The 27,886-nt window shown below is 34.9% G+C and overlaps 1 protein-coding gene across 1 annotated transcript in view; it reads right to left on the bottom strand.

Moving 5' to 3' along the window:
- LOC112674652 (sodium channel protein type 2 subunit alpha) overlaps positions 1-15,060 on the bottom strand; it is a 134,874-nt gene extending 119,814 nt beyond the window's left edge. The window contains 1 exon segment of the mRNA XM_049106274.1: positions 14,831-15,060. The gene's annotated coding sequence lies outside the window, so the exon portion shown is untranslated.
- Positions 15,061-27,886: the final 12,826 nt, after the last annotated feature.

Below are 27,886 nucleotides of genomic sequence, written 5' to 3'. Positions count from 1 at the left end.
AATGTGAACTGGTGCAGCCACTCTGGAAAACTGTGTGGAGGTTCCTCAAAGAGTTAAAAATAGAACTACCCTACGACCCAGCAATTCCACTACTGGGGATTTACCCCAAAGATACAGATGCAGTGAAATGCTGGGACACCTGCACCCCAATGTTTATAGTAGCAATGTCTACAATAGCCAAACTGTGGAAGGAGCCTTGGTGTCCATCGAAAGATGAACGGATAAAGAAGCTGTGGTCTATATACAGTGAAATTCCACTATATACAGTGGAATATATGAGTGGAATATTACTCAGCCATCAGAAACGACAAATAACCACCATTTGCTTCAACGTGGATGGAATTGGAGGGTATTATTCTGAATGAAGTAAGTCAGTCGGAGAAGGACAAACATTATATGGTTTCATTCATTTGGGGAATACAAAAAATAGTGAAAGGGAATAAAGGGGAAAGGAGAAAAAATGAGTGGGAAATATCAAAGAGGGAGACAGAATATGAGAGACTCCTAACTCTGGGAAACGAACAAGGGGTGGTGGAAAGGGAGGTGGGTAGGGGGTTGGGGTGACTGGATGACGGGCACTGAGGGGGGCACTGATGGGATGAGCAATGGATGTTATGCTATTTGTTGGCAAATTGAACTCCAATAAAAATATACAAAATAAAATAAAGATAAAATAAATAAATTTTTTTAAAAAATAAAATACAGAAAAAGGTAGCCCTTGTGTGCTGTTGGTGGGAATGTGCATTAGTACAGATACTATGAAAAAACATTATGGAAGTTCCTCAAATAATTAAAAAAAATAGAACTATCATACAATCTAGCAATTCCACTTCTAGGCATTTAATCCAGAAGACATGAAAAAGAATATTGTAAAGGTGTTTATATTCCCTCGCTTATTGTAGCATTATTCACAATATCCAAGACATGGAAACAACCTATGTGTCCATCAATGGATGAATGGAAAAAGAAGACGTGGTATACACACACACACACACACACACAGGAATATTACTCAGTGAAATTATTCAGAGAAAGAAGGGAATCCTGCAATTTGCAACAACATGGATGGTTCAGGGATTATGATAAGTAAAATAAGTCAAACAAGGACAAACATTATATGACATAACTTACATGTAGAATCTAAAAGAGAAAACTCAAAAATGAAGACTAGACTGGTAGTTACTAGAGCCTGGGGGGTAGAGGAAATGTGGAGATTTTGGTCAAAAGATATGAACTTCCATTTAGAAAATGCATAAGATCTGGGTATCTAATATATAACATTGTGATTTTAATTAACAATAAAGTATTATATGGTTGGGAGTCATTAAGAGAATATATTTTCAATGTTCATACTACAAAAAAATAATGATAATTATGTGACATGATTGAGATGTTAGTTAATACTATAATAGCAATCATTCTGCAATGTATATCAGATCAATACATCATACATCTTAAACTTATACAGTATTATAGGTCAATTATATCTTAATAAAGCTGGACAAAAATCCTGGCAGTTTTTAAAAATTTAGTAAATGATATTTAACAGCTATGGAATTAAAAACACAAAATATAAGATCAATTTTCCCAACTTAACAGCAAAATAAACAGCACATAGTTCCATATTATTCACAAAGCTAAAGATTTGCGTCCAACTATAAACAAAAACAAAACATTCCTCCAGAAACTTGCATTGTAAACATTCCTTCTAGTCATATCTAAACAAGGAAGTGTATCTATGATATAATCACTACAGAGTAGACAGTAAGATACTGCAATGGTTGAAATAGAATGGAATCTTGGATCAAACACCAGCCTTATCACACTTGTGAAAATGAGACCTATACTTTCTTCAGGTTTGTTGTAAGAATTAAAGGAATCTACTTAGAGAAAGCTCAAAACACAGGGCATATGCTGGATCGATATTAAATTTTGTGTATTTTTATTCTATGATTAAACTAGAAACATAAAAACTACCAAAATTGAAATAGGAAGAAACAGAAAACTTGAACAGACTAATTATAAGCAAATAAATTTAATGGGTAATCAAAAAACTCCCAACAAACAAAAAGTCCAGAGCAGATGGCTTCACAGGTGAATTCTACCAAATGTTTAAAGAAGAGTTAATATCTAGTCTTATCAAACTATTCCAAAAAAAAAAAAGGCAAAACAAAACAGAAAAGGAAGGACCACATCCAAACTCATTCTATGAGGCCAGCATTGGACAATATCAAAACCAGGTAAAGCCTCCACTACAAAAGAGAACTATAGGTAAATTAGTACTTAAAAAAACAAAAAAACAAAAACAAAAACAAAAAAAAACCTTCTTATGTGCCAGCATTGGGGTAGATGCTTAAAAGAGAGATATGAAGATCAAGTTCCTGACTTTGAGGGGTTCCCAATCCAGAAAAATGACAAATAAGCAAACAAAGCCCCATGAGAAACATACTAAACTTTATATAAACTAAAAATAGGCCACTAACCAGTAATAATTATATGTTTACCCTACTGGAAGACCAGATTTTATAATATTAATACACATTTCACTGTTATTGGCAGAAATACTGAGTGAAAAATCAGGCAGACTTTTCTGGGCATTTATAAATGTGAATCAGCTCAATAATAGTGAAAAGAGAAAATATGGTACTTCTTAGCATGCTTAAAGGTATATCTTTAAGTTTCTAAGATTCATTCATTTATTAAACAAAGATTATCTTAGTCTTTTTATATGTCAAAAGACATTCTAAGCTCTTGTGATACAGCAGATACTAATTTCTGCCCATTTGTAGGTAACATTACTGACAGAGGAAATAGAAATTATATAGTATGCTATATAGAAGGTGCTGAGAGTTATAAGATGGGAGGGAGGGAAGGAAAGGAAATGAAAGAATGAAGAGTAAATAGGAAACAAAAAAGAAAAGAAAGTACAGCACAGTATAGAGGATCAGAAGAAAAAAATAGGAAAGGGGGGTGAGATTTTAAATAGGATAGTCAGAGTGGCATCATTTAGAAGTGACATTTGAGCACAGACTTGAAGCAGGTGAGGGAGTTAGTCATGCAAATATCTGAGGCAAAAGCCTTCCAGGAGGACGAACCATCTTTAAAGATGTAGCATTCTTGGAATATTCAAACAACAGTGAAAGTGAAAACGGGAAAGAGAAACTGGAGATGAGGTCAGGGAACTAATGAAATAGAGACCAGATTCAACAAGGAAATTATAAGATAGTCTTTGCTGTGATAAAATTTAACTTTGAGTATTTCACGCAGAGATCTGCTGTTGAGAATAGATTGAGAGAAGTAGAAGTCCACTTATGAAATTAAGCTAGAAATCCAGGAGACACTTGATGGCTGAGACCAGCCTAGCAACAATAGGGGTGGCAGAATATAATCTGATTCTGGATATATCCTGAAGATGAAATAAATAAGAATTCCTAAGGGGTAGGACATGGGGTATAAGAGAAAGAGAATACTCAAAGATGACCCTAGCAGTTTTTAGCCTGAGGAACAGGAAGACTGTTACTTCCCTAACAAGTAAGATGGGGGAAGGCTAGGGGTGGAGCAGGCTGGCCAGGGAGACGAAAAGTTCAGAAAATTAGATTAAGGCATGTTAAATTTGAGATGTCTACTAAATATCCAAATCAACAAGCTAAATAAGCAGTTGGACACACAATATTTAGCATAGCAGAAAACTTGAGGTAAACATATTTGGAAGTCATCATTATTTGTATGAGATTTAAAGCCTGGAGACTCACTGGGATCACAAAAAAGTGATAAAGACATAGGGACTAAATCAGGGATACCCCCAAATATCAATGTTTGAGAAGACAGAGTAAAAAGTAAAATGATTGTGAAGAAGTGAACAGTGAGACAAAAGAAGAATCAGGATCGTGGGCTGTCCTGGAATCCAAGCGAAAGGAGTCTATCAAGGGAATTCAGTGATGCGTTATGTCCAATACTGAAGAATGATCGAATAAGACAAAGACTGAGAATGGACCACTGAATTTTATAGTGTGGTGATCATTGGATTCCTACTAAGAACTGTCTTGGTAAGTGGTCGAAATGAAAACCTGACTAATGTGGATTTGAGATGGAATGGAGGAGTAGGGAGAACAAGGGAGAGAGAATACAGTGACCACTTATGGTAAGTATTTTTGCAAAGAGGAGGAAAGAAATCAGAAGTAGTTGATAAAGGAAAAAATTAGTGTAATATAGAAGTAATAATAAAATGCTTGCATGATGATACACTAAAGAGCTAAAATTGCTAAAGTAGGAGAGAGAGAAAACTGCTAAAGCAATGCCCCTGTGTAAGTAAGAAGAAATAGAGATCTGGTGCGCAGACACAAGGATTATTTTAGGTAGAAGCAGGGATAGTCGACTTAAGGTAATAGGTGGGAAGTCAGATTATGTGGGTGGAGAACTTGGTATGGAGGTACATATTGTGATAAAAATCTGAAGAGAAAAATCTCTTCTGATTGTTTCAATTTTCTTAGTGATGTAAGAAACAAAGTTGTCAACTGAGAGTGCAGATGAGGTAGGAGGTAATGGTGACTTGAAGAGAAAAGAGAGGGTGTGGAATCCAAGTCCAGGAAACTGGATTAATGAGATGTCTAGGGAACTGTGGTCTAATTCCTGGGCAGTATCAAAGGCCCACTTGAGGTTTGTGCTTGTGTCAGCTGCATGGATGCAGGCAGGCATGGAGTAGGGGAGAGCTCGATATGACTAGGATGGAGATTTTGCCAGATAATTTTTAAAAGGGGTGGGTAATTAAGTGTGCATGTGTATGTAAGGAGTGATTATTATGGATGGCCATGGAATTTAATCTATTTAATAAAGTAAAGGGAACAATAATAAAGTAAGTGAGGGACAATGAAAATATGGTAATGTCAATGCACAGGAGTTCTGATTGGGTTACAGGATTGTTTGAGTTGGGGTTCAAGATCAAATGAGCTAGAAAGATACATGGTGCAGAATGCATGAACTAGAGATCATGGTCCGGTCACAGTTACTGACAAAGAAGATGTCTAAGATACAACCATGGGAGTGAACACCTGAGGAAGGGTAAAGACTACAACCATTGGAGGAAAAGATTTTAAGAAACTTAGCTAAGTTGGTAATGTAGGTTTACATATAGACAGTATGTTGAAAGGCCATCTATATACAAACTGAAATTACCCAGATTTTGGGTAGAGGAAGTCAGGCTGGAGATTGTGAGTTTAAAGCCAACTTCCTATTTTCAAATAACCATATATTTGTGTAAATTCCTAAGAAAATGCATATCCAAATGCACAGATATTCTGAATCAATATTTTATCCTGGTTTTGCTTTTAGGTTTGAATAATTTTGATGATAAAAAAAAGAGAGAGAAAGAATAAAGCCCACACAAAATTAGATCCCTGCAGAAAAATTTCGTTTAGGCTAAATATTTTCCTTAATTTTATTTATTTATTCATGATAGACACAGACAGAGAGAGGCAAGACACAGGCAAAGGGAGAAGCAGGCTCCATGCAGGGAGCCCGACACAGGACTCGATCCTGGGTCTCCAGGATCATGCCCTGGGCTGAAGGCAGGCGCTAAACTACTGAGCCGCCCAGGCTGCCCAATTTAAGCTAAAATTATTAAACTATATACAAGCTGCATGGATCTACATTAAAAAAATACTTTGATATAAATTATAACATTTAAACTATAAAAAGAAAAATATTATCTGATGGTAAATAATAGATAACATCTTATTTGTATTTTTAGTGTACAGAAGATATGCATGATTACTATTAAAAATGTAAACTGAATAAAGGAAAATAAAGTAAAAATAAATTAAATATCCTACATACCAATCTCCCTATACAAATTCAGAGTTCCAAAATAACCCTTGTTAAAGACTCTGTATATTCCAAAATGTTTCTAAACATATGTAAATACATATCAATATATGTAACTATAACAGCTTTCCTTTCCTTTTTTTCCCCACAAATGAGATAACACCATATATAGTGGCATGAAACCTGCTTTTTTTCACTTCACAATGTTTCTTGATCATTTTTCCATATCAACATATACAGGCCTAAAATTATTTTTAACACCCATATAATATCTGTTATAAAGATGCATCACAATTGCTTAAACCTGTCCCCATTATTGGATATTTGAGTCATTCCCAGATGTTTTCTATTAACAATGTAATGAATGTCATGTGTGAGCATATTTATAAGACTAATTCCTAGAAATGAAATGTTGCATCAAAAGATAAGCATCTTTTAAATGTTGATAGATACCATCAAGTTGTCTTCCCAAAAAATGCATAACATGAACACTAAGAACTTTCTGTTTACTTTTCTCCAAAATTTTAGAATGGGTTTGCCTTCTGTAAAAGAAAGCAGATTACAAATATTATAATGTGGGTGGTGGAAATTTGGACGATTGACTAATCATTTGAACTACAGTCAAAAGAGTAAAACTGTCGGGGCATCTGAGTGGCTCAGTCAATTAAGCATCTGACTCTTGGGTTGTGAGTTCAAGCTCCACGTTGGAGCTCCACCCCCAGTGTGAAGCCTACTTAAAAAAAAAAAAAAAGAGTAATTTCTGGCCCTTCTGCTGCTGCTCTTTAGTTGCTCTCTGTTGTCTATGGGGCTCAACTGTTGATACATTCTTATCTTATACCATTGGCTTCCTTTACTGGATCCCAAGTAACATTTCCTAATTTATACATTTTTAAATAATATATATATTATATATACACATACAAGTTTTAATTATTTATATGTTTTAATTCTTTCTAAAGATTTTTTTTTTCTGAAAGACAGAGACAAGTTTCTTTGAAGTCCTGACTCAATAGATTACATTTTCTAATTCTCATTTCAGTGAGAGTACAACTTTTTGATGCTCTACTCAGGGGTTCTCAATTTCAATTCCTATGTTACAAGTCTAGACTTTCTCAGCCTTATACTTGCACAGACTTTAAAACCAAACCCTCTGGAAATTTGGACTTTTTCTAGCTATTATGTACCTTCTTCTACTCCACAGATTCATGGCTCAGCTTTCATGTTTATTACTTAGGTTTTTAGTTATCACTCTATTTCTGATTACTGAGGGCTTCTTCTTATTTATTTGGAGTTTACCCATGTATTTTAAGGGCATTTTTAAATCTTGTTTTATCTAGAGTTTCTGGATGTTGGCAAATGAGATCTATGTTCATTTAACCCACCGAGTTGCCAGAATTGAACATTCTCCTAGGTTTTATGCAAATTATTACTTTTATTTTAGTAGCTCTCATTTCACCTTGAAATTCCTGGGGATTGAGGCAGCTCTGATTCTGAAGATAAAGGACTTGTGCTGGAAGCCATCGATACAGATCTTTTCCTGAATGCCTGTGAATAAGCCATTTCAAGTGCAAAAGGGTTTCCTATACTCTGCTTCTTTCAGCTGAGTCTTGGTTGGTAATAACAGCATGTACTTCTAACACAGTTGTTCTTAAAACAGTTGACATTCTAGGAAGACAGGTTCATAAAATTCATAAATTATGAATTTCATGAATTTACAATTCATAAAATTATGTCATTCCTGGTGATACAACTAAGGATGCAATAAGAGTCATTAGAGATTTCAGTTGGTAGATTTAGCAAGGCCAATAACCGAGCAGCTCATCTTCATGCTCTTTTTTCTAAATTGATTGGTCATTTTACATTTTAACTTTCTGACACCTGAGCACCTAAATCATAGACCATTAATTTAGGTAGACTGATCAAATATAAAACATGGAATAGTACTTTCTTTTTTTACTTTCCTCTCTTTCAACTGTTAGAAAAGTGATGATCATATTTGTCTGATATAGTCTTGATATACACATGTTGTTCTGAAGAAATTATTAACAAACAACATCCTAGTTTAGATGACACACTATGGTCACCCTGTCTAAATAACCAGGCTCCCTAGTCTTCTGGGACTGTGACACAGGAAATAGCAAGTGTATGTCTGGGTACTTCTCTGGTATTATCCTAGCTGCCTGACAATTTCTGGGCCACAACAGTTCTCAAATCCAGCTGAGACACAAAAGGAGGAAAACATCCCGGCTCATAATGCTGGATTGACAGAGATACTATCCAACCGGCCTCTAGCTGGCTTGCTTCATGCCTTACCTATTTCACCTTTTAATATCAGTTATTCAGAGAAGGGAGATAGTGTCAGTCTTCTCTTACCATAATCTTGTCAGAAACTCTTTTTTTTATGATATTCCAAACAATTCACTATTCTTTTTACAAAGCCTAATAGGAACTTTCTTGTTTCATTGTCAGTCTCCATACAAATCAACCAACACAAGATGTAACAGGGCATAATTATGCAATCACATAATTGCATACTTATTTGCTAATACCACCAAGACATGCTCATGCTGAAAGTGAATTCTAATCCCAACTGATCCTAGATAACAAGATTTAATCATTACAAACTTTAATAATAATAAGCAATTCAAAGTACTTCTTGGGGATGGCTGCTTCCTAAGATCATTTTACTCCAGTAAAAAAATTATATTTTAGCAAGAACAAACAGAAAGTTAACTAAAATTATATTCTTACCCTCAAAAAATCTTTTAGCACATTCTAATAAATAAGAGATATTTAAATACCCTTGATTCTTAAACCAGTTCTCCAGAATTTTCACAAATAACAAAAGCTCCTCACATGTTAGAAAAGTTTTGTCATCATTGGTGTAGTTAGTAATGATATTTTCTTCCAAATAAAGGTCTTGACTTAGAAGTTTTATGGAATATTACTGGGAAAAATCTATATCTTTGATTTACAAAGTCCACTTTTACCTCTGCTTCAAACTACCTCCAATTTCTCTAAACCCAAATGTAATAAGGAAGAGACGACCTTACTATATGAATATTATAGGGAAACAAGTGAATAGCTTTTGAGATTCAGCATAATTTCATTTTATGTTCTTGATGCTGGTCATCTTTTCCTACATAGAAATAATATTTTAGTGGGCACTACTATATTACTAATGGTATTCATCATTATCATCAAAATATATATAAAATTTAAGTGCTCCTTAAAATCAATATAATATGAAACTACATTTTGATAATTAAAGATCTTATTTGCCTTCATTGGCATTATGGCATTTCTTTTTTGAGGCCTAAAGCAAGATCTTTCGCCAACATAAGCAAACCATATTTTTCACAAATCTTACTTTTATTATAAACAAAATTAGAAACAATCATATTAAACTTGTATTCTATAAGTAACACACATGTGAAGTACTGTTGGAAAAATCCAAACTCACATTATTTTAAAATGCGAAATCTGTATTAAATCTCTTGAATTTTTTTTCCAAATTGGTTTCCCCTTGATATAAACTTGTTTAGAACTATCATCAGTATTTAAAGAATACTGAATAAGATGCACTGAAAATTTATAAAGCAAAAAGTGATAAAATCAGGGAAAGTAGTGGGGATTTTTTTTTTTTTTTCTGTAACGGCAACATCTTATAGTGGTTTAGAGTTGATACTGAAAATATTTGGTGATCTTTGTTAGAAAAATTTTTCAGTAGAAATTTTAGAAGACCTTGATGTATACCTTCTATGATGTTTGCTTAGAGCAGAAATCTGAAAAATATTATTCCAAGACCTGCTTTATATTTTGTGTGATCTATTACAAAATTATAACACTATAAAATAAATAACTTTCAAAGGAAATAACATCAAATCCAAATATAGAATCTGTGGAAGTCGGGGTGGCCCCGGGTGGCTCAGTGGTTTAGTGCCACCTTCAGCACAGGGTGTGATCCTGGAGACCTGAGATGGAGTCCCATGTCTGGCTCCCTGCATGGGGCCTGCTTCTCCCTCAGCCTGTGTCTCTGCCTCTCTCTCTCTCTCTCTCTCTTTCTCTCTCTCTCTTTCTCTCTCTCTCATGAATAAATAAAGAAAATTTTAAAAGAAAGAAAGAGAAAGAAAGAAAGAAAGAAAGAAAGAAAGAAAGAAAGAAAGAAAGAAAGAAAGAAAAAGGAATCTGTGGAAGTAGTCTGAGTTGAGAAGTGATAACCTAGGTTTGCTGTTTGGTTAGCATTGCCCATGACAATCCTTGTGGGTGTACAACAGTTTTTAATGGAATTAAACTTTACTTAAGGTTTCTATTTCAAATCAGCAGCTATTCCATCCATACCCCAAAAAGTGTCTACACTGCTAGTGAAGAAAAGATGGAGAAAATAAATAGTAGGTTCTAAAATGGATAAGGATCAAGAGTTGTCAATAAAACCCCAATCTCTTAATGACGAGATAAAAATGAAGACAAAGCTAAATTCTCTTAATATTTTAATGCCTGGGAATTGAAGCCAGATAAAGATACAATCATTTATTAAGCTTAGAAGCTGAATGAGGTAGTTATGAGGATATCTAGAGATGATCTCCACAAAAGAAGGCTGGAAGGCAAAAAACCCTGGCAGGTGTTGGGGGGGAGACTGCCTTTACAATCTTGCCCAAAGTCAGCCCTGAAGGAAGAGAAGTCATCTATGTCTCCGTATTGCCACCTAAGCACCTGCTTCTGCTCTTCACACTGACCTGCCAGGCTCCCCATACAGTGGGATACAGTCAGGTCTAGAAACAAGAAGGTGATATTTCTGTCCCACCAATTCTAAAGTGAACTACATTAATCTGAACTGAGAAAGCAGCTATTTCAAAGGCTCCTATCTGTGTGAAAGATAGGATTTTTCATCATACCTGTGCCTTTTGTTGCCTTTCCATGGCATATAAGTGCAAGGGATTACCTAGAGGAGCTCTAGGAAAGATTCTGGAACTGTCCGTAGAAAGGGAGAAAGAACTTATGGTAGGAAGCTTCATAAAGGAGGTTAGTTTGTCTAAAGGAAGAAACTTTGTAATTAAACTGACTTTCTTTTCTTTCTCTTCACACGTATCCTTGTAAAAACACTAATGACACAGAGAAGAAAAGGTCCGAGCTTGAATAATTAATTAAGCTACTAGCAAACCAGCCCATAATAATCAAATTAGAAAAAAGAAGAAGTGAAGTTGGAATCAGAGGCCAGAGTGATTTGGTCAAGAGGAAAGTGGGCCACTTCTACAAGCTGGAAAAGGCACAGTTAAGTACAGCATGGAGAATATAGTCAGTGATATTATAATAACATTGTATAGTGACAGATGGTGGCTATACTTATCCTGATGAGCACTGAGTAATGCATAGAATTGTTGAATCAATATGTTGTATACCTGGAATGAATATTACATTGCATGTTAATTATACCTAAAAAAACCAAATTAGATACGTATAATAGATATGCATTGGTCTAATCCTATGAAAGTTTAAAATAGAAGCTGTTTTCAAAAAGGTTATTCTGTGAGAAATAGGTAACTGAAGTATGTACAATAAGCCTAATGTGAAAGAGTGTTATTAGTTTCCAATTCAAGGATTAATGAAACTAAAAAAATACTCTATTGGAAAGTGTTTTGCTGCTGAGAATTCATTATTTCTTCCAGAGAGTCCACATACCACAAAAACCTTTCTGAAGAACCAACTGATTTAAATAGAAGAGATATTTTATCTTACAGACAGGTTTTAATTTCCAAATACAGAGCACCTAAAGCGAGTTACATCAGCTTTCCTTTTTATCGCCTCCTACCCCTTCTTCCTATCTCAAAGAAAAAAACATTCTTGAATCTTCCCTCTCTCGTCTCCTGTAGGACTTCAATTTATTTTTTGTTTCTTCTTTCTTCGATTTCTGTCTACTGACTTCATTCATACCCTTATTTTATGAAAGGGCTGAGGTTTTTCTAATCCTGACCAAAATAAAATTTCACTCAACAGTACCTTCCCCTTCAAGATAAAAAAAAATATATCTATCTTTCTCTTCACTGGTAAATGTCTTAATATTTAAAATTACTCTTTGGCTTTCTCATTTCCCATTTAGTCCTCGGTCTGAGCCCCTTTCTCTGCAAATCTACTAAACTTCTCCTCTTAAAACCCATCCATGATCTAATAATAATGATGAAGTCTATCAGCTCCGACCCCATTCTCTTACTAATCAACCACTTTATGGGTTTACTATTGTTTCTGATCCCTATTTTAGTAGTCAGTTTACTTGCTTTGTTATTCCCTCATCCTTTGATTGTTATTCCCCCAATCTCTTCCATTACTTTCCCTCAATTAATATTCTTTCTAGGCTCTTTTCACTCTACCTAATCTTAAAGTTAAACTGAATTCACCTTTACGTCACTTTTATTCCCCACTGATGTTCATTTATGTATGATCTAACTTCAAGCACACCCATATATTCAGCTTTTCTTTCTAATCTAATAACTGGAAATAAAATTGTCACACTGTTAATAAAATTGTTTTCACCCTCTTACAGAACATCTTTATGTGAGAGTATGTGTTAGTATGTCAAATACATAACATCAAAAGCCAAATTCATCATCTCAACTTTTGCTGCCCTAGAAAAAAACAAAAAACAAACAAATGAAAAACAAACCACAACACTCTCAGGCTTCACTCAGATTGAATTATTTACCATTTTCTGTAATTTCCCTGTATAATGTCCTATAGTCTCCATTGTCTTGTATTTGTTTACCTCACCATTTTGTGCCTGGAATGAGAAACTCTATTTATTATTATAACTAACTCACCAATAAATATCTCATTTAACTATCCTATCCTCTTAAAATTGTTTTCTCTGGGTTCTGAGTTCCTCAAGGACAGAAAAATTGTGACTATTGGCTTATTTTGAATCTCAGGAGGTAACACAGTGCATCTGGTGCTGGTGCTCATATACCTGTTCCATTCACCTTCTCACCCTTCCTCATCCTTATTTTGATGTTCACAATATTTTGAGGTATAGTACTATTTGTACATACACATTTCCATGAGGATAACTCCGTGCCTTTGTTTATGTCTCATGGACAGTTCTTGACAGATGCGTGGTACTCCATAAATATTGTTTGTGTAAGTGACACATTTTATTTAATCTCTTTCCTTTCTCAAGATATAGCAGGAGTAGGGCACTCCCTGTGCCCAGTAAGTGAAAAAAAAGAAAGAAAGGCCAGAGCATGGGATGATGTTTTTGTATGGGCCGATAGACTAATCTATGTGTACAGTCTACCCTTATTAGGTAAGAGGAATAGAGATATGGGCTAGTATGTGACCATCCATATCATTTGTGGGTATAGAATAGAATAATGTACCTCATCAAATAGGAAAGGAGGGTACTTAGAAACAGTCTCCACAGTTGTTGTTTTCGTTTTCTTAGATGCTTTGTCAAGGGCCTTGAGAAAATTGAGCACTGCATACAATATGCCATTTAAGTAACATAACGTGTACCTTGAAAGAAATTCTATTTCATAGAATTATCAGAGACACGTGCACACACACATAGTCAATATCAGCACACCTGGTATATGCCATTTAGATATGTCCAAACTAGAGGTAAATTGTGTTACTGGTATGAAAGACATTGAAAACTGTCAATCAGGGTTCCAGCCTTGCCTCTGATTCTAATTTAGCATGTGGCTATGGGAAACTGAATCTCTCAGCCACAGTTTTTTTTTTTTTAAATGAAATAAATATATGCTAAAAATCTGTGGTTCTATATATAGAACTATGTGGAACCTAAAACTCCTTATAGGCCTCACATGTCAAAAGAATGAATGTTTTTTCTTTAGTAGTTCAAACCATTCTATAAAATAATTCCCCAGAACCTTCACAACCTCTGACACAGCACAACTACCTTTATAGAAAAATGATGAGTAAGATAGAAACATACTGATGCACCCCCATACCTGCCATCTCAACCAACACCATCACACACACACACTCAAACACACACACTGCTCTTCCCAAAGAGTCAGAAAATAGATATTTAAAAGCAATCTTACAAAAATAATTTTTAAATACTTTAAAATTTTAGTTTAAATTGATATAAGTAACAATTATGACTTTTAAATGCAGGATTTCTAGACTTCTTTCTTCCTATTAAGTTGATAACAATAAAGAGAGGATTTAGGGGGAAATCATGAGAAGCAGCAGAGAAAAGCAAGGCTGTTGCATGCAATTTCCAGCTCCTGAGTCATTCCATCTTTTAGCACAGCTAATGTTACATGACCAAAAATGATTCAAAATGTGAATACCTTATATGATATCAACTAGTTTAAATGGCCACAGTCCTATTATCACAAAATCAAAGAAAAACCCATTTTCTCAGCAATTAATCTGTTTTCAGTTTACTCCTTATATCCATACTAGAAGAGAGAGAGGGTCGGTACTATCATTCCAAGTCTATTAAACACATTACATAAATCTTTCATGGGAGAAATGATTTTCATGTTTTTTCTAAAATGGAAAAAAAAAACATAAATAATCCATACCATCACTGCAGGCAGGAACTGTTCAGAAGGCCTTTGGGCTCAGAACGTTGGTATATCTCTGAGGCATCTATCACAAGGCTCAGCCCTGGGCTTTGGCAAAGCCACTGCCATGTTAATCTGCTTCATTACATTTCTACAATTTGTTCACTGCATTAAGGAGCAGTATTTCCCTTGTGAGAGAAGACCTATCCTTCACTTTGAAAGCTTTACCTTCAAAAGGTACACAAATATAGTCACAGATGGGCACTAAAGGCCAGAAAGCCAAATAAATATTAAAATACAGCAAGTCAGAGTTGAATCTCATTTCAGTGCAGGGAGATTTAAAGATCTAGGGCAGCTAGAATTGGAGCTATTCAATCTTTTAGATCTAAATCCAAGCTTAAAAAGCACACACCTTATTTTAATTATCACTAACACAGATAAGAATTCAGGGATAGATGAAAGATAGAAGCATATTGCCTTACCTGAAATAAAGGGAATTGTAAATCATAGCACAGAATCCATGTATGTGGTGAATATAATAATCTCTGCAGTTCTTCAGAATATTGACTAAAAGCAGAACGATAAAATTTCACATGTGTTCCATCCTCACTAAAGAAGAAAAAACAAGAAAGGGCGACTGCAGCATCCTCTCTGCTTCTGCTTTAGCTTTCTGTTCTGACGCTCACTCGATGGTACCCACTGTCTGTTAGAAAGCAGCATGCTAAATTGAAAAATAAATAAATAAATAAATGTAAGGCTGCATCTTACATGACAGCTCCATCTCCTGGCCAAAACTGGAACTATTTTCATTCAAGATCCTTTAGCAACGCTGCTCTCAGCAGCAAATCTGATTAAATGGTGTAGAGCACATAATTCCACTGTATGTGAAATCAACTAACTTCATGACTTGTAAGTTAAACATTTAAGAAACATTAGAGTATAAATTTTTAAAATTTGTAATCCTACTTTTGGGTTTTTAATTTATTTATATTATATTTAAATTAAATGCAAGCTTTTCATAGCATTGCAAACTTAATGTTTATCTTCAGATTTACTTAACTTTATTTACTACTTGAAAAAGTAACATATATCTCCTATTAAAAAACTTCAGATGTCAAATTTATTTTTATTGCTATCTCTTCATGGAGAAGTTGTTTACATTTTGTTACTAGAGAAATGCTTTGTTATGTTATTATTTTTGTTATTTGGGGCAATTTTGACAGATTAAAATTAAAAAGGACAATGAAATTGCTAAGAGGCAAATGAAAATCTTTAGCCGACCCAAGTTTTTAAGATAGTTCAAAATACACAAATATAAAATTTCATGTTACATGAAATTTGATAATTGTAGTAAATGTGTAGTTACACCTTCTTAGTGGAATAAGAAAAAATTAAATTATTATAGAATGCATTTGGTAAATAACATCAGTTACACTGAGCATATTATGTGCTCAATATGTATCTGTTTAATTGATTTTTCTGTCAATTGTGAAGATCTGGTTCATTCTTAAATTTCTAAATAAAAAGACAGCCTTCTTTCCACTTTTTCACAATACCATTCAAGTCTCCAGACAGTTATCTGAACTAAAATTCTTCCTGCCAAGGTCTTTTGATATCCCTAAAGCTTTAGTCATTTGAGGCTGTTGCATTAACGCTGTCCGTGGTGCTGAAAAACAATTCCAGAACTCAGAAGATTCTAGGTCTTAAACTGGTCTGAAAGGTTGTCTTTGTAATATTTGATAAAAATTTTATTTTTGAAAGTCTTATATCATCCAGAATAAGTGCTAGTATCTAAGATACAAATATCTAGGTAATATTTTTATCCACAGAATATATAGTATGTATGTTGAGGAGAAGCCAAAATGCTGATGAATCTATTTAATATAACCATGATTATTAGTCACACATTTTTTATTCTTTATATATAATCTTTCATTTTATTCTTGCAGAGCTCATATTATGTAGACTGTGTCAGCACTAGTGTCAAATTGAATAGATGGAATAGACTAGGATACCCAAGCCCACTCTTTAGTAACTTGTCCAGAGTTAGCTAATAAGCAAGTCAGAAGAACAAATATGGTTCTCTAAATTTACTCTTATTTCTACAGTATCATTAAAATACATTTGTATTGTTTTTAAAACTGCCCTAGGCCTCAATTCATTATTAACATTTCACAAAAAAATAGTGACTTAGTAGATAACATTCTTTAAATATGTATACTCAACTATTTCATCTCATAAGTTTTCTGTGAAAACATAGGATACTGTTATAAATTCTCAGGGCACATAAGTCATGATCATTTTTCTCAGATTTTCCAGCAAAGCACTTCTAATGGCCAAGAAGCTTGAACTCATCATATCAGACCTGAGATGCCACAAACATGAAACATCACTGATGTTTCACTTTATCTTTAAAACCATAGGAGTTTTATAATAATTTATATAGCATTTAAATATTTTTCTTAAAATATGAATCATTTTACCATCCTTTATGGGTAAATTTTACCCTTTAGAAAGATGTGTCTAACTTATCCTGGTATCTTGGGTATCTCAGGCATGTCACCACATAGTCCTAGGGATACACTATCTCAATTTGAGGACCATGAAATTATATGATGTAGAATCAACTTATCTCAACAAACAGGTAATTATCTAAAATATTTTTTGTGTATACCTTTCCAGCATATCATTTCAGTTTTCATGAATCACAAAACATAGAGTTCAATATTAATAGGTTATGGTTTTTAAAAAATTATAAGGAGTCACCCTTGACTCTCAGGTCATGACACTCATCGGGTTCCTGCTCAATAGGGAGTCTACTTCTCCCTGCTTGTTCTCCCTCTCTCTCTTTCTCTCTCTCTCTATCTCTGTCTCTTTCTCTCTCTCTCTCTCTCTCTCCCTCCTTCTTCCCACCTCTCTCTGTCTCAAATAAATAAAATCTTTTATTAAAAAGTAAATTTTTTTAAAAATATAAAATATATTTTCATTCTTCATCTTTAGCATGCTCTTGTCAGTGTTACTGTGGTAAACTATAAACAATGCCACAAATATTTCCTTCACTATTCATGTTGTTTTCAATGTGACTACTATTTGGAGATGGAGACTATTTTTCCATCTTTTATCTGGGTTGACCTCATGATTTGGCAAAAGAATATAGTGGAAATGATACTCTTCCAGTTTCAAGTATAGGCTTCAAAATTTCTTAAACACCTTTTTTTAAGATTTCATTTATTTACTTATTTATTTATTTGTTTGTTTGTTTGTTTATTTATTTATTTGATCAAGAGGGAGAGAAAAAGAGTAGGGGGTGAGCAGAGGGAAAGGAACACACAGACTCTGCACTGAGCACAGAGCCTGACATGGGGTCTGATCCCATGACCCTGAGACCATGACCTGAGCCAAAATCGGGAGTCAGATGCTTAACCATCTGAGCCACCCAGGTGCCACTAGGCCTCAAAATTTCTTGCATGCTTCTGCTTATTTTCTTGGAACCCTCTCTGACTACTATATGAAAAAATCTGGGCTGCCTGAGAGAAGACATGAAAGTACATGGAGTAGAGACAGGTTTCCTTGGTGTAAACTTCCAAGAACAACTAGCCCCAAGCTGACCTGGCAGCTGATGCAGGTGAATGAAAAATTCCAGCTAAGATCAGTTAAGTCTAACCAGGATCAGCAAAACCAAAAAACCATGAACTAACTAAATGTTCACTTGGGAATGGTTTGTAATGTGCTAGAACCAATTTCTTCATGCTCAATTCAATGATATATTTTTCAATAATATTTTAAAGCATCTGAAAACTTTGCTTACTTCCTCTTTCTTGAAATGCCTCATTTGCCTTTGCTTGGCACCATTCTATAGTCTCCTTCTCCTTATGGCTGCTTCTTCTCAGTGCTCTTTGCTGGTTTTCCCCTCCATTTCCTACCTTAAACATTGATATGCCCCAGAAAACAGTCTTTGACAACTTCCAAATTATTGTTCTAGCCTGGTCCTCTCCTAAACTATAGACTTACAATCAAATGCCATTTAACATATTCACTCTCTATTAATTTAATATGTCTAAAACAAACTTCTGAATCTCTTGTAATATTCATCATGTTAGATAATAGCAATTCCATCTTTTAATGCTGTTGGGCCAAAACTTTAATGTCACCTTTGACTCTTCTCTTACTTTCAGACTCCAGTTTATGAATACTGTTAACTTCTCTTTTGAAGTGGATCCAGAATCAAACTCACAACTTTACTATCTTATTTTGTCATAAACCAGCATCATTTGTATTTTGTATCTTTGCAGTATCTTATTAACTAGTTTCTTTCCCTCTTTCTTTCCTTGCCTTTTTTACTAGCTATTCTTAACACAGAAACTGAAGTCATCTTATTAAACTACATCATATAATGTACTCTTCTTTTCAAACTTTCTAGTGTTTTTACATCTATCTCCCTCAGAATAAAGCCAAAGCCTGCACAAATGTTCACAATGTTGTGAGCAATCTGGGCCTCTTTACCTCTCTGATTTATTCTCTAATTACTCTTGACCTCACTCACTCTACTCCAACCATTCTAGTGTGTTTATTAGCTACTTAAACTAACAATGGCAGGAATGCTCCTTCTTTAGGAAGTTTCCATCTTTTGATCTCTTTGCCCGGAGCTCCTCTATAGGTTTCTCATGGCTCACTTCCTCTGTCATTCTAATCATTACTCAGAATGACCTCTTCAGTAAAGCTAGCCCTGATCCCTACCACTACACCCTACCTCCTCTGTTTTATTTTTTTTTTCTTGTATTACTTAGCTGCCATACTATATATTTTGTGTACCTCAACTAAGAGAAATGTAAGTTTCATGAAGGCAGAGATGTTTGTTTTGTTCATTGCTATAAACCTGGTTCATAAAACAGTACCTGTAACATCAAAGCTGCCCAAATAATGAATGAATGTGTTAGACATAGAACATGGATATCATTTTTATTACTACATCATGGAAATGTTATTTATTTATAAGTGTGGATTTCCATGTTTTCACTAACATCTCTGTCATAGATGTCATAGAATGTGAAATCAATGTGGTAAATAGCATGCCTTTGATTAAACTATCATCCAAGATTTAAACAGAAGGCTGGACTTACAGTGGGTATTCAATAAATAGGTTGGGTTAATTATAAAAATTTTGAAAGTAGACTACTATGTTCTACAATTATTTTCAATGGTGTTTAAAATAATTTTGGGGATCCCTGGGTGGCGCAGCGGTTTGGTGCCTGCCTTTGGCCCAGAGCACGATCCTGGAGACCCGGGATCGAATCCCACATCAGGCTCCCGGTGCATGGAGCCTGCTTCTCTCTCTGCCTCCCTCTCTCTCTCTCTCTGTGACTATCATAAATAAATAAAAATTTAAAAAAGAAAAATAAATAAAATAAAATAATGTTGGTAAAATATCATTGAACAACTCATTTCATGTTAGCATTTTTGTCACTTTGAAAGAGACTTTGAACAAATTCTGAGGAAATTATTAAAATTTACTTTTATTAAAAATGTTTATTCTAATCTAGAATACACATACATATGAGACAGAATATATATATTCATATATATGTATTCTGAAATCAACTTGACATTCTTTTGGCTAGTAACAATAAACCAATAAAACATAATTTCTTAATGATATCTCTCTGCCACTCTTTTAATCATAAAATCTACAGTTTTATTTTGGCAGCTTGATTTTCAAGATTACTTTAACTTTTAGGGATAAAAACCAGTGTAATCATTAATTTTATGTGTCGATTTTAACTGGTTAAGAGAGCCCAGAGTAAACATTACCTATGGGTGTATCCATCAGAGTATTTCTGGATGAGATGAGCATTTGAATTGGTGGACTCAGTAAAGCAGATTGCCCTCTCCAGTGTGGGTGGGCGTCATCCAATCTGTTGAGGGCCTAAATAGAACAAAAGGTAAAAGAAGAAAGAATTCATCCTTTTTTCTTCTGTGTTCCTGCTTGAGCTGAAACTTCTCTGTTCTTAGACTGGGATTTACATGATTGACTCCATTAGTTCTTAGGCTTTTGGACTCAGACTGAATTACTCCACCAGTTTTCCCGGGTCTCCAGCTGTGTGTGTGTGCATGTGTGTGTATTATAATATATAATATATTTTATATTTATATATTTAAACACACATAAAATTTTTATATATTATTTGTAATTTATATACAAATTTTTATACGTTTATATAATATAGTGCACTTATTATTATTCTATATTTTATGCATTATATATACTAATGATATGATTACAATTTATTTAATAAATTATTATTTATTAAATTATTAATATATTATTAAATTAATAATAATATAATATTGTATTACACATTTATATTATGTTTGATTAAAACTTGATTTTGTCCCATCTTACCACATCTCACTCAACTTTTTTTAACATCTGTACTATTCAAAAAATAGAGAAAGACAGTCTATTTTGTACCTAATATTTGTTTACATTTTTCCTGCATCAATTCTTCCCATATAAAATATCTATATTGAAGGAATACAACCAAGGAAACTGTCGAAAAAAATGATTTAATTTATACAGTTTTAGTCACTTTGAAATATGCCAATCTCTTTTAAATTATTGGTTGTCAACTCCAAGATAGTTTTAAAAAGTTGAACTCCTGTATTTTTCCTGTAGCATTATTATTAGGGCATCACAGACCTTCAAGTTAGAAGAGACAGATTTTTTTTACACCATGGTCAAAGACTTCCAATACTGATGGGAAAAAAAAGGTAGCTTATCACACTAGTTTCAATTAGTACAAATTGACATTTACTAGTATGTTATCAAATGATGGATCAAGAAATAAAGGGGAAGTACAAATTAGGTTGTCAAAAGCATATTATTTTCATAAACAAAATGCTACAAACAGAATATTTGCCATAATCTTGAAAACGTAGGTGTTACAAATAGTTTTAGCAGTAGGTAATGTTTGTTGAGTACTTTTTATGTGCCAACCTGTATGCTAGGCTCTTTGCATAGATTATCTCATTAAATTCCTACAATGGGTATATGAACTAGGTTTCTTTTTTTCTTTCCTCATAAAGATGAAGAAAATAAAGCTAAAAATCCTTCAGCTTACTAGTTGTCTAGTGTCTTGGGTCCTGAACTCCAACTTAGACCTCTATTCTCAATGTTCAGGTTCTATTTCAGTTCTATTTCAGACTCAGGAGATAAAAACACTGGAGAAAATATTTTAGTAAGCTTTGGAATTTATGTGCTTTTTGTTCTCAGCTCCAGGTCCTCACCAGTTATGTGAACCAAAAGGGGCAAGATGGAATAGAAGGCTGATCTCTGGACTGCAGCATTTTGGGGGAATGATGGGTTTGCAACTGATGGAAAGACTAATACAGGAAAACAGAAAGGAAGGCAGGAAGAGAAACAGAAGGAACCAGAGTGATTAAAGTAAATAAACTGTCAAGAGATCAATGGGTGGGAGATGAGGGCAGAGTGATGAAGAAGAGAAGCACAGGACCCCTGAAATTCTGTCAGAGACTCTTTTCTTCCCAGAAGATAGTTCTCTGAAAGACAGTGCAGCTTTCCAGGATCCCCTGAACGAGTTCTCATACATGGTAAAAGTCATATGTGATCCTGTTACTAGCACCAGAAATACATGATGAATGCTGACTGGTGGCTACCTGGTGAGCATAACAAAAGTACAATCAGGTCATCCTGACATCACTAATCAGGGTGCCTTTGTCCTGAAGCAAAAATTCAACCAATATGACGAGCTGCTTAGACACACTGACGCTCTCTGAACCCTATGACAAAGTATGGTCACTTGGTGTCTGCAAAAATCCTCCTAATTTTATGGATCATAAACTCCAAATCATTTTTTATGGTTCCATGGCAGCCATTTCATAAGGCCTCATTTTCCCAAGCTTATTGTTATTATTATTACCAGTAATGGTAATTCTCAGCTAAAAAATTTAGATTAAAAACTGCATTTGGTAAATTCCTAATTTTACTTTTTTACAAATTCATCTCTGTGAGGTAAATAGTAGAAAGTAAAGAACTACAACCACACTTTTTTTTTCTTTTTAGAGAAAGTGAGAGAGTGCACATGAGCAGTGGGGAGAGGGGCAGAGGGCAAAGAAGAGAGAGAATCTTAAGCAGGCTTCACACCCAGCACGAAGCCTAATGCAGGATGGAGAGGTAGAGATGGCTGCATGGGCAGTCATAAAGTATGAAGTATGAAGGCTGAACTAAGTAAGACAGCAAGAGAAGCCTGAAGCACTAGCAATAGCCCCTTCTCTCATTGGATTTATTGCACCATAGCACGTTATAGGGACCTAAGTCACATGAGAACATTATAGCATGGCAAATGAGAAAAATGAACTCAGAATAAAACCCTAGAATGATGGGGCTAGAAAGATGCTAATTGTTTTGTAAATGGAGTGGAGAAAGGAAGATAAAATCTAGAGAAATTTCTAAGCGCCTCCAGGTTCACCTTACAGTGAGGATAAGTACTCTCTGGTCAGTTTCTGAAGATAAGAGGTGGCACTGCACATCTTTTCCCCTAACCCATGCTCAAATCAACCTGCCAGTTACTTAGTTACCTCTATCATCACACTTAACTGGGAAGGTGCTTTCTTGAGCCAGGTAAACCACTAACTCGTGGATAAAAGATGTTAGGAATGGAGGGAACTTCTAGAAAAGAAATACCACAGAATTAATAATTTTGCCATCTGGGACTAAGTAGTGTTCCTCCAGGATTCACTATCATTGGATGATGCAAATAAACCCAGTAGAGAGTCAGCTTGTAGGTATCTCTTTATTCTAAAAATTAACTGGAAACGGAGTCCTCCGGATGGACAAACATAGTTTTAGGCATGTAGCCAGTCACTGAGATGTCAAAGCAGAGAGAAGGATTGAAATCAGAGTAGTAGTTTAAATGTTTCCTTTGAATGAATGATATACCACCAGCAGCATGGTATTATCCAAAATAAATAATGTAAGGACAGTGGTAGGGGAAGCAGAATAGAGGCCCTTGAATAGGCCTGCCAGGTCCTCAAGAGCTGTGTATGTACGTCATAACTGCTCTTGTGATCAGCTAGGGTCAGTTAGTGATACATTCTGAGTTCAAGAAGATAATCTCAAAAGAAAGTGCTCCGGCTTCAAAGGAGATTTCATTAGTTAGTTGATCTTACTATTTGAACAGGACCAGTTACCCAGAAAAACATAAATGGTATAGAGTTTTGCCAGGGAACTAATATCCTCCTGGCATGTTGGAGTCATAATTACTTTTAAGCTTGCAGAGAAGTCAACAGGATCACTGGGTGAGGAAGTATTCAATTCTACCCAAAGAATATATATGAAAATCTTTGCCTTCTTGAAATCAGTAAGTGTGGCAAACAGTGGGGATATTAACAGTGACCCATCGTTAGCAACTACAAAACCCTAGAAATGACAAGATACATTGACCAAACCAGGGTCTCCCAGGGTGAATGCCTCATTTAGCCTTGTCTATACACTTTGTGGTCATATACACAAGAGGGTCCTGTTATACTGCCAGAGGAAGCTTGAAATTTCCATTTTGATTTTTACCTTTCCACCAGTTGAGGTCCATAGAGGACCTGGGGGGAAATTTCTATATGTCTGGAGACATTTAACCTATCCCCTTCTTGGATAAAAGGAGAACAGGGACTGAGCAAGGAGAAGCTTCCACATGTGGCTCTGGAATAAGAAGGGGCAAAATTGTCAGATATAGCATAGTAAACTATGTAACATATGTTTACTATAAACATATAAACTATGTAACTAAATGTTTATATGTTACATAAACATATGTAACATATGTTTACTATTAACATAGTAAATTGTGTTAATAACAGAAATTACAAGAAATTACAAATTCACATTATCAAGAACAGCGTGAGCAGACAAGGATGTAGGTCAAGAATAAAAGATATGAATGTTGGGATACAGAATGAAGCCATACATAAGGATAAAGCTGCCAGAAGATATCAAGTATTTAGCAATGCCTTTTTACGTTCTCCAGGATTGGTGGGCGTACAGACCAAATTGTTGGAGGTACAGACCAAAAGAGGAACAGACACAGATGAGACGACGAAATGATAAGATAATAGTATTCTAGCAATTGCATAAAATTCTAGCGATTTTACGTTTTCTAAGAAGCTACTGTCCTCATTTATTTTTTTAAGATATGAATCAATAAAAATGCAGTCACTAGCAACTTCAGTAAATATACACCAGACTCACTCTCTGGGAAGACAACCCAACTGACAACCACAAAAATTTGTATAATAACAAAATTGAGGGAAAATACTGACATTTGGGCAGATTGAAGAAAGTTCAATCATAAATGAGGATATATCCTCAGACAGAAATATATACATACAAAAGACGCTTCCAGAAAATTAGTCTTTTTGCAAGTATAAAGTATCCTTCCATGTGTTTGCTTTCTTCCTTCAAAACCCCTTACACCCATCTATTCTCACCTATTCCTACCACCATCATCCTTCATTCCTCCTTGCCCAGATTAAAATCAAAGCCCCAACCAATCTCCCAGAAATCTACTCTATCTTATTCAAACCCTACTCTGATACTGAAGACATAATAATTGTTTAAAAAAGTAATACTAAAAAGCTTAACAGATCAGTCATATCCCTACCTAAAAACCTAGTAATGACATATAGTATTTGAATATTTATGAAGAAGATAGGTGGCATGATTCACTGAAGTAGCGCAAAGGACTTGTCAATAGATTCACAGGTAACTCAAGTGAAGAGAAGGCACTAATATCTTGAAGTTCCACCTGCTTTTATCATTATCCTTTGCTCAATAGAAGAAAGAACTTAATAATAGCTATATGACAATGGAAAGAGCTACCCTGCGGAAAGGAATTTCTCCGAGTTCCACCAGAGTTTGAACACCTGTCAGAAGCATTGTCAAATGGATTTTGTACTGAAGATTTCTCACTGATATAGTTAATAGCTGGCTCCTATGATTCACTTTGCCTGCTAAATAACAAGATCCTGGGACCAAAGCAAATATCTAAATATCTCTCTTGTTTTACAAATCAGGAAATTGATTTCATATCTCCTTGAATTTATACATCAGAAAAGGTAGGTGGCTTAAGAGAGATATCAGTTGAAGAGAGAGAACTGGAGGCCCTATCACCTTATCCTCCAACCAGTTTTTTTTCCAGTAAAGCAAACAATCCCTCTCATGGAAAGGAAGGATTTACAGTGTCTCATGGAAATTACAGAAAGAGTGGTTTCATTGCTTTGCTTGTTCTATGCAAAAGCATTTTATGTATTTCTGAAAGAGAATGCAATTAGAAAGTGTTGAATTAAGGAAGCCAGTCTCTGACATTTTTCAAACTCAAGGGTAGCAGAAACAATTCTCTGTGTTCACCAAACCATTACATTTTCCTCTTCAATACACAACTAAGTTACAAATTCTCAGTTCCCTGGCAGTTTATTGGACTATGTGACTAATAATCAAGACAATGCAAGCAAGAGTAATAGTCCTATCTTTCAGGATGGCTCTTCAATCTTTCATGTGATTCTTGATAATCTCTTTTATTCCTTATATTCTGGCCAGGTCCAGTGAAGGATTCTGAAGAGCCATTAGATAAGATGGAATTGGGTCTTGGGTCATCAATTATAGGAATGCCAACCAGGACATAGAAAATGGTAAGGAAAATCATGGAGCAAAGTCATGCTTCAAAGCATGTAATGCTGACTAACAAATCAGAATTAAAGAACCCTTTGACATGGTCCAGTATTGCCTAAAATGTGTTCCCTGAAAGTTAGTTTTTCAAGATGTTAATGGATAGTCTACACAAAGGGGGAAAGCAGTTTCTAAGATCAAAAATAGTTTAAAGAATGTTGAATATAATGAGGCATAAGCTGAGATATTATAACAAAGTTATATATTAGCTCAAAAAGGACAGAAAAATATCTCTCTCATAAGAGTCTAGAGCATAGAGGCAAGCTCAGACATAGGGCCCATTCTGCTGTTCTGCTGTCTCTTAGGGAATTGTCTTCATCCTCATGATTGAGGTTGGTTGACATTCATGTTCACAATCTGGCCCATGGGTAGAAGAAAGAGGTTGAAGAACAAGCAATTTCCTTCTAAGTAAATAATGCAGAAGTGGTACATTTACTCAGTTACAATTGATTGGTGAAAACACAATTGCACTGGCATGCCTAATTTCAAGGGAAGATATTGTGTGGCCATGTTCCCAGGTTAATCTCAATGACTATGGAAAAAGGAGAGAACACACTTTGGGGAAAAACTACCAGTCTACTACATTGGACTTAAAATATTAAACCAATTCTCTTTTTACTGAAGTTTCTTAAGATATTTAAGTCACTAATGCATGTGTTCTATAGAACATACCATCAGGGGATCCCTGGGTGGCTCGGCAGTCTAGTGCCTGCCTTTGGCCCAGGGTGTGATCCTGGAGTCCTGGGATTGAGTCCCACATCGGGATCCCTGCATGGAGCCTGCTTCTCCCTCTGCCTGTGTCTCTGCTTCTCTCTCCCACTCTCTCTCTCTCTCTCTCTCTGTCTCTCATGAATAAATAAATAAAATCTTTTTTTTAAAAGAACATACTATTAGAAACATTAGCCTATCAAGTTCCTCTAGTTATAAAAGTGGGAGCCCATCTACCTCACCTGCCACTGAAAAGATAAGAGTGGTCACTGGAGGAGACAACTACTCCAATCCCTCAGCCTCACTTCTAGAGTTCTACTGGAATAAACTAATGATGTAGAACCTAATATAACACTTTCTAACCATAGACTCCAAAAGGGAAACAACAAAAATAAAAATAACCATAGAGAACTTATCTCGCTGCTCCCAAATTTGTATATGTGCTTGGAAATAAACATAAAAAGCTTTTTTCAATTGAACTTTTTGAAGGAGAAAAACACTTTACCCACACATTAAAATATTATCCACAGATTACAGTCAGTATTTTTAACATTTGTTAGTTAGGAGTCATACAGCCTTGTAAGTTTAGAACAGAGTACCAGCACAGAAGGCTTAAAATATAAGAGTGGGAGTTTTGCTGTTGGGACAAATTTAATGGCAGTTGTGGTTACAGCAACAAAATTCAGGTTTTCTGCCGTGTGCCAATGATTCTAGGTCTCTCTCCTGGCTCTCTATCTCCCTCAGATTGCTCTTTTGTCTTTTTCCTTCTACTATTGTTTCTATATGATCAGATGCAGTATTTTAATTATAAAAAATACTATATTTAGTTTGTTAATGATAATAGGCTCAGAGATGCAAATGATTTTTTTAATTGAAGTATAGTTGACACAAAGTGTTACATTCGTTTCAGGTATACAACATATTGATTCCACAAGTCTCTATGTTATGCTGTGCTTACCACAAGCAGTACCTATCATCCATCACCATACAGCACTATTACAATACCATTGGCTATATTCTTTATGCTGTACCTTTTTAAATTATTAATTTTTAATATAATTTAAAGTGTATCTGAGATTATCCCTATAATACCATG

This window comes from Canis lupus, chromosome 36, assembly GCF_003254725.2.
Source record: "Canis lupus dingo isolate Sandy chromosome 36, ASM325472v2, whole genome shotgun sequence".
NCBI lineage: Eukaryota > Metazoa > Chordata > Mammalia > Carnivora > Canidae > Canis > Canis lupus.
Note: the sequence above shows the minus strand (reverse complement) of the source record. Positions and strands in the feature narration are given on the sequence as shown.